The sequence below is a fragment of the Gavialis gangeticus genome, unplaced genomic scaffold (assembly GCF_001723915.1).
Source record: "Gavialis gangeticus isolate Ggan-Ray unplaced genomic scaffold, GavGan_comp1, whole genome shotgun sequence".
In the NCBI taxonomy this organism is placed as follows: Eukaryota; Metazoa; Chordata; order Crocodylia; family Gavialidae; genus Gavialis; species Gavialis gangeticus.
Genome location: NW_017729032.1, coordinates 152,767,532 through 152,775,916, shown reverse-complemented (window position 1 = coordinate 152,775,916; position 8,385 = coordinate 152,767,532).

Here is an 8,385-nt window from a genome sequence, read left to right as displayed (position 1 = left end):
CCACTGCTGGCCTAATTAAACCTTCTGGCCTAACATACATGGTGGAGAGAGCCTGGCCTACTCAAACCATGAGTGACTGGTGCCTCCTGAATCTGGGGGGCACCCACAGAAGCCGCTGATGGCGGCAGCCCTGCCGGGGGGGCACCAGCCCTACCAAAAGTATGTGTTGGCCGTCGGGGGGACCCTGGCCCCGTCGGGGGGGCACGGGCTCCCCTGTGCACCCCCTACCAGTTGCCTATGACTCAAGCCCTTCAGGGAAGCCAGGGACGCTGAACTGACCTGTACCTCAGCGAGCAGCAGCTGTGACACAACAGACAAGCAGGAGCAAACTGTGACTAGGAACACAGTCATGACCTGAAATGACCCCATACAACTTTAGCAATGATGTTTCTTATTTCATAGGTCATGGGTGCCAGTTTCACAGGACTGCTGCACTGCCTTTGATTTTTTTGGTTTTTAGCCTACCAGCCATGAACACCACATTCCTTGTCACCAAAAAAAAGGCAAGGAAAAGCCTTTAAACCAGTGTTTCTCAATCTGTGGGTTGCGACCCAAACGTGGATGAACGACACAAGATCGTCAACGTTGCCAATGGACCCAAAAGTGGGTTGCAAGAATATATATGAAAGGGTCATGAACAAACTTTAAAAATAGATCAACAAACTTTTTAAAAAGAGATTATTTTTTAAAGGAGAAAAAACGTGGGAAACCAGGGCTTTTCCCTCAGGCTGACAGAGCTCCAGCTTGCCAGGGGCTGCTGCTGCCCTCCCCCCCCCACCCCACACGCCGGGGGGCTGGGGCCTGGGGGCCATGAAGGGCACTGAGGTAGGACTGGCCATCCATGTTTGCAAATGGGTCCTGGTACAAGAAAGTTTGAGAGCCACTGCTTTAAATGCTCTCTGAACACAGCGTCGCACCATCTTCTCTAGGACACCCTTGTCAGAGAGAAGGCATCAGGATAGCTCAGGTGTACCAGCACGCTGACGTTAGAAGCCTTACCACGCTCCCCGTTACGTCACGCAGCGGGGTTGTGGCGCCACGATCTAGCGTTCCTCTGTGATACCCGGGCGGTCTTGGCGCCCGCGTGGGGCCGAAGCGCCGGGTCCCGGGGAGGGCTCCCGCGGGGGCCGAAGCCCGTGGGCGCAGTATGGGGAGGAGAGGAGGGGCTACTTACCGTGAGTCGGAGGAAGGCAGCAGGACCCAGTCCAGGGGAGCCCCGGCCAGAGCGGGGCAGCGGCAGGCTGAGGTGGGGCGTGGAGGCACCTGCCAACCGCGGGCAGCGGGAGGCGGAGCCCGCCGGCCCCTCCTACCCGCCGGTCCCTGAGGGAAGGCTCCCGCCCGCTCGGGACCTCTCCCCGGCCAGGTGTACGCGAGAAGAGGGGCTGGCCACTAGCCGAGCCTAGCACCGCCCTCGCAGCCTGGGGTTCAAGCCACCCCTCGGCGCCATTCCGGCGGAGCGGCCCCTGCGGCGACACCGCTCGCGCTGCCGCGCACCTCCCGGTGGCAGCAGCGCAGAGGCGAGGACCTCCGCTCGCCGCCTTTGCCCTCTGCTACCTGCAGGCTCGTCCCTGTCCCAACCGCTTCACGCACTTCTCCGTGCAGAGGTGGACTGGGGGAAGGAGGTGCGGTTACAGCCCGCTTTCAGCCCTGCTCCACCCAAACCCTTCGCTCAGGTGTGGTCACATAGTTAACTCCAGTGTAGAAATCACAGGATCATAAAACATGAGGGTTGGAAGGGGGCTCAGGAGGGGTCCGATCCAACCCCTGCTCAAAAAAGGCCCATCCCCAACTATGTCATCCAACCCAACTCTCTGTCTACCCCGGCTCTTAAACCCTCTAAGGACGGCAATTCTACCACTTCTTTGAGTAGCCTGGTCCAGCACTTCAGCTCCGTCCTGGTGAGAAAGCTTTTCCTAACATCTAACTTAAACCATCCTTGCTGCAACATGAAGTGGCTGGCACTGAAGTACTGGAGGTGGTGGCAAGTCCCTCAGGAAGGCTAGATTTTGTTTTGAGACTCAGAATAGCATACATTTAAACTACAAGACTAATGACAATAGTATTTGGCTTTTTTTCCCCTCCTTTGCTGTGTTTGTTAAGACTTTATATATCATCTAGCAAATAAGTGCACATTTTAATTACTTCTTGTTTTTGCTTTGATCTTCAACTGAATAATATGGTGCCAGCCATGGGGCATGTCAGTAAAGCATGTCTAGTTTCTCTGGAGAAAAATGTGTGCTGTGTTAGATGTGATGATGCTCCAAAACATCCACACTCCCCTTTTCAAACTCCAAGATGGGCCCATGGCTTTGTGGAGCCTGCTTTTAAAAAACAAAGGGTGGAGACTCTCCAAGCAATTCAGGTTGTTATGTAGGCGGCTTGTTTTGTCCCTAGTGGAGATCAGCAAGCCACATACAAAGCTTTAATCACAATTAAATGGGGATGGAATGTCCAAGGAGCGGTTATGAAAATAATGTTGTAATGAACATTCCCCAGTTGTCTCTCAAAGGCTTCTGCATCAAATTGGCAGTGTAAAGCTAACAATGCTGTGGTTATTCCCTTCTCACTGTAAGCCAGGCTCAGAGCAATTTGGAATGCAAGTCAAATTATACTCATTTGCATGGACCCTTTGCTAGAAAAAGACGGTGACCGGACTGCCTTCAGAATTGCTTCGAAAGAGATTTTCTAAATACAGCTCATCTAACCTGCATGCATTGCCTCAAGTAATTTACTGTGGTCATAAAAGTAAGCACAAGTGGTTGGGGAGAGTATATAACTTTTTCAAAGGAAAAGAATTTGATTGCTAAGTTTCCAGGTGCTGGACACCCTGCAGCCCTAACTCTAACATGTGCTTTCACTCCTGCAGGAAAGGTGCATTAACTGAAGCCAAGGCATGCTACATCCTAGCCAGTTCTTTCTTAGTCATTACAAGCTGTTAAAGAGCTGGAACAGCTTATGTTTAACACCAAAATTTCCAGAAAAGTTCTTAAATGGGATGTACAATTCTGAGAATTATTTGGGAAGGAAGGGGGAGAGGGGGGAGGGAAAGTATTCCAAAACCTCCTAAAATGAGAAACAAGTTCAAACCATAACTGTAGAGCAGCTCAACTGGCATGTCAAAAAATGAGCTGAATTGCACATAATAGTTGTGCTGAGTAAAACAGTGATAATTTTTCCATAGTAACTGACCACAGCATTCCAAAAGAAAAAAAAACCAAAATCACCATAGATAGGAAATAGTTGCAGTTTTGTCTAAAATGAAAATGTTCCAGTATAATAAACAGTAGTTGTTCACTAGCTTTACTAATTTAAATCAAGTTAGACAGGGATAAGTGAAGAGTTACAAACAACACCCCCCCACAAAAAACACCAAACAAACCCCAGCAACCACCCTTCATGGTTCATGGCTGCTGTTTATTCCTATTCTGTTTATTTTGCGATCTTCTCTGGCCTTGATTATCACACACCTAGAAGCAGAAGAGCTGAAAGAAATCAAATCTGCAAGGTCTCTTCCAGCCCCTAACATCTATGAGACTATGAAACTTGAGAAGCAGTTGTTCAAAAGATAAGTTGCAGTGCAACTCTGGCAACAAAGAGTATTTCTGCGTTCTTTATGTAGGTAAACAGGTGTGTGTTTGAACAGTGATACAAATATTTGTTCTTCTCCACCCCCTGAAATACGGAAGACAATAAAAATGCCAGCTGCAAACCTGTGCAGAGCAGAAGTCTGAATTAGAATAACTTTCAACCCAATCCTGGCTGCAAGCCAGATCCATTGAAATACCGTATTTACCCAAATCCCAGATGACTTCAAATTTAAGATGATCCCCCCCCCCCCAATAGATTCTATACATGGCAAGTTATAATTCTATTGGAGGGTAATCTTAAATTCTTCCCCACAAAAGCAGTGGCAGCAAGGAAGGGTCCAGACCCCTCCCACCACCACCTTCCCTCCTGTCCCTGGCCCCCCATGCCTATGCCTGTGCCCCCACCTCTTGTACCCTGGCCACCTACCACATACTTTCCCTGCGTTTTGCCCCCCCAACTCTGCCCCTTCTTCCTGCTTATCCTCCCCATGTCTGTGCCTCCCACCTTGCTGCCTGTCTGGGGAGGACAAGCAGTGGGGTGGGGCAGGCTGCATGGTCTTCCCCATGCTTCCCCCCACCCGCAGCGGCATATCGCATGTCTCTCTTGTGTGTCTCCTCCCCACCATCCCTCTACCGTGAGACCCCTCCCCCATTGTATAAACTGCCCCGACCTGGGGCAGGTGTTAGCTTATCTTCGGCTTCAACCCTGAACCAAGGGCCTAATCCAGAGCTGTGTCACCACCTGCCCCGGGCCGGTACTCAAGTCCATGTTGACTAGGGGAAAAAAACCTCTTTGATTAAATATGGCATATGTGACAGAACTCTCTCATGGACTCTTAAATGGGCACGAAGTCAGGACTGAAAGCTGCAGAGAGGCTGGGCAGAAACAAACTGCAGCTTATAAACTGCAAAATCAGTTAATTATAGATGGTCTTTAGACGGGAACACTAAAACTATTATATATGTATTATTTGAATAAAAGTTTAATTATATACAAATCACAATTTTTTCCTTTCACCTCCTTAAAAACACATCTTACTATAATGGATTTCCTGCCATTATCTCAATTTGTTTAGGTTACACATTTTCAAGCCTAGTACAACATAAGTTACGCCATCTTATAAGAAAATTGAAATATTTTCCCATCTCAGGTAATATTTTTTTCATTTGGAAAAGGTCCTAAATTCAAAATCCACCTTGAAATACCTAGTACAGAAATCTCCTTTCACATGCTCAGCAGGCACATATCTGGATGTCACAAGAGCCACTACTTCACTTTCTTTTCACAGGCTTCCTCGACTGGGAATGAACAAGAAGGTCTAGTGGATCAGACGAAAGCTTGTATGCTTAATTTATCATATACTTCCCCCAAGATCCCTACTTCTTGACTTATTATAGTACTTGTGAATGAAATATTCTACCTTTCCAAAGATTCCTCAGCATTAATCAGGGAGACAAGTCCCTATTCCTCTGTAAACTCTGGGAGAACCAGATTCCACATACTGGTATCTGGATATATTATGGAACTTTATATTCATAGAGATAACTTCTTTCTGTATTTTATGTTAGTGGCACACACACATGTGCATATATAAACACTGGTTAATTAATAAATCTTCCCTGTGTGTTCACAAATCTTTTATGATGTTTTACTGAATCATTTTTAAGATTTGATAAGCTGTTTACCAGATTAACAATTTTTCTATTTCCACACACTTAGAGGCACATGAAGTGGCCCTGCTTGAAGGTGGAGGCTATGCTACTCTGTACAGCCTACTGCTTACACTGAGAGACATGTCTGGGCTGAACTAGTTGGCCTCATGAGCAAAAGGAAAGCCTCCAACTACAGGCACAACAAAATCCAACTCCCAAGATCTCCACCCCCCCACAATAACTACACCCCAGAACAGAACCATCACCATTCCCAGACCTTACACTTGCACCTCCAGAAATGTAATATGTCATCCAGTACACTAAATGCCCTGATGGAAAATATGTAGGAGAAAGCTAATAATAACTGTGTAACAAAATGAGCGCATACAAAAAATCTATCAAAGACAATAACACCCAACTACCTGTGGTTGCACCCTTCTTACAAGACAAGCACTCTCTCTCCAATCCTTCAATTCTAATCCTTAAAGAGAATTTACAAAACACCTTTCATAGATAAGCCTAAGAATTTCACTTCATAAAACTACTGGATACAAAAAATGTTGGACTAAATATAGGCAATGGATTTATGGTACATTATAACCTGCTTAACATCTGATAATCTAATAACCCCAGGTAACACGTCTGCATTTTACCAGCTACATTCTCTCACCACTTCAAATTACACCCCCCACCCATCCCCACCACTGCGAACTACCTGTCTCAAACCTATTGTCTGACAGGGCCTTTGATCCTCTCTGCTACGTATTTGCATTTACACACACCTGCATTTTGCGTACTGGCTTCCATTCCACCCAGGAGAGAACACAAAGCAACAAACTCTCCCCGTGCCTGAAGAGGCACTGGGGCTCTGTCTAGAAGCAGCCGAGAGATACAGGTTTCAGTAAGTGAGAAAGGAGGAAAAAATATGGTAGTTCAGTTTAAGATGAAACATTAAATCCCATCAGTCAAGACATTTAAAAATTCTTAAAAATGTTTTTGCAGAGGTTGCTGGAAAGATGTTGAAAGAGGTTTTGAACAGCAGTGTGCAGCAAATGGTTTAACCTTGCTATAGTGTCCGTTACCTTGGGTTAGCAGAAGTCAATGAAAAAGAAAAACCTTGGACAAATTCATCAAAAATTAGCAGAGATTAACAGCTGTTCACATAGTAATGGCAGCTGAAAAAAACTGAGCAAGAAAACCTTTTAAACTATTACAGCATGCTTTGTTACACAAACCCAAAAGTATTACAAATAGTTGAAAACAAGTAAAATACAATTTCAACGTATTTAATATAATTTTGAGCAAAAATCCATAAAATTGTATTTTTAAGTCAGATTACATGAAAAATAAATATTTTTGTAAATAAAATGATTATGTGAAATATAAAAATATAACACAAATTTGAGTTGTTAGCATATCTAAATATCACAACGTACAAGCAAAAGATTAATGATAAATAAAATGGATTATTTTTGCACAGGTTTGTTTCCAAACAAAATACCTACAGTAAACAATGACAAAAAAACCAAAACTGTCCTACCACCAAGATCCCACAGTATGAGAAAAAATACACCATGGTGAAATGTTATATAAACATTTAAATCTGGATATATTCATATACATTCTTCTTTTAAGGAAAAAATAGGAATATACTGTTTATTAAAGATTAAGAAAGATTAAAAAGGCCATTGTCAAAAGTGGTAGAAAATTATGACTACTGTATTGTTTTAGTTCACTACCTACATTCCACTTATGAAATGAAGCAAGCTGTAATGAACTCATATGAAGTAACAATAGTCTCAAGCCTTTTAGAATATACTGTTACTGTTAAACATACGATGTCCAATGACCTAATGCCATCTAAATCCACTCATTCTTTAGGAACAATCATATCGGAAAGGTGTCAGTAATTAGGTTTTGGCTCAGATGACATTTCTGATTTTCAAACTAAAGCAAGTTCAGTTTATTCCTGTCATCTTTTCATACTGTCTTCTTTCTTTCATTTTCTGATCTTATATTTGATTACGTGTATTGATGGTATCAGTACAGATCCCTGTCAAAACCCTTTCAAACACTATGTGCAGTCCTTGGCATTCTCTTTAACCTCTCCATCCTCATGCCCTACATTAGATATATTAATCAAGAATACTTTTTTAAAATCTGAGAGCAGTATCACCTCAGAATAACACAAATTATTCCTTCCCTCTCAACTTCTGAGGCTGGGGCAGAATCTTCAGTCTAAAAGCAGCCCAGTGAGGAAGAAGATAATACTAACTCTAATCCTGCAATCTGTATTTAATGGAAATATTCCCATTAATGCTAATGAGACTATTTATGGGGCTGAGTACTAGTCACTTAAGGAAAGATTGTAGAATCAGGTCTCAAAAATTAAAACCAAGTTTCCTGAATATAAAAACAGGGCTTTGCAGTTAGGGATGATCTTGGAATCTTTATGTTTATGAATACATACAAGTGTGTGTGTAATTATATATATAAGGAGTGTGTGTTCAATTTTTCTACATTATTCATCAAAATACTTCTTAAAAGGCTCTTTGAAGTAAACTTTTTAATGATAAGATTTATATAGTTCACATCAAAACAACAGGTTTCAGAAGCAATGAGTGTCACTAGATAGGAAGGGGTGACTTTACTTAATTGGAAAGATGAATCAGCTACTGGGGCCAGAAGGAATTTTAAGTCATCACAAAAATTACAGAAAAAAAATCAAATGGAGGATTATTGAACATAAAATATCAGGTTCTATTAAGTAAAAATGCCCACTGTTTCTTAGCACAGAAATAACAACAATATAAGGGGCTTACAGTAGGGAGAATATTTTACCTGGACTTTCACATTCATGTTGAATCCATGTGTTAATGACAAGTTTATAAAATTACTTCAAAGAGTTTAATAAAAATCTACCAAACTTGTGTCTGCCTCACAATGATATTATGAATTTGTTTCATAGTTTCATAGTCGGTAGGGTCAGAAGGGAACCCGAGCAGATCATCAAGTTTAACTCCCTGCCATGGCAGGAAAGAGTACTGGGGTCAAACGACCCCGGCAAGTTATTCATCCAGCCTCCCCTTAAAGACGCCCAGGCCCTCTTAATAATTATTTGTTAATGTCAACAAGTCACTACATT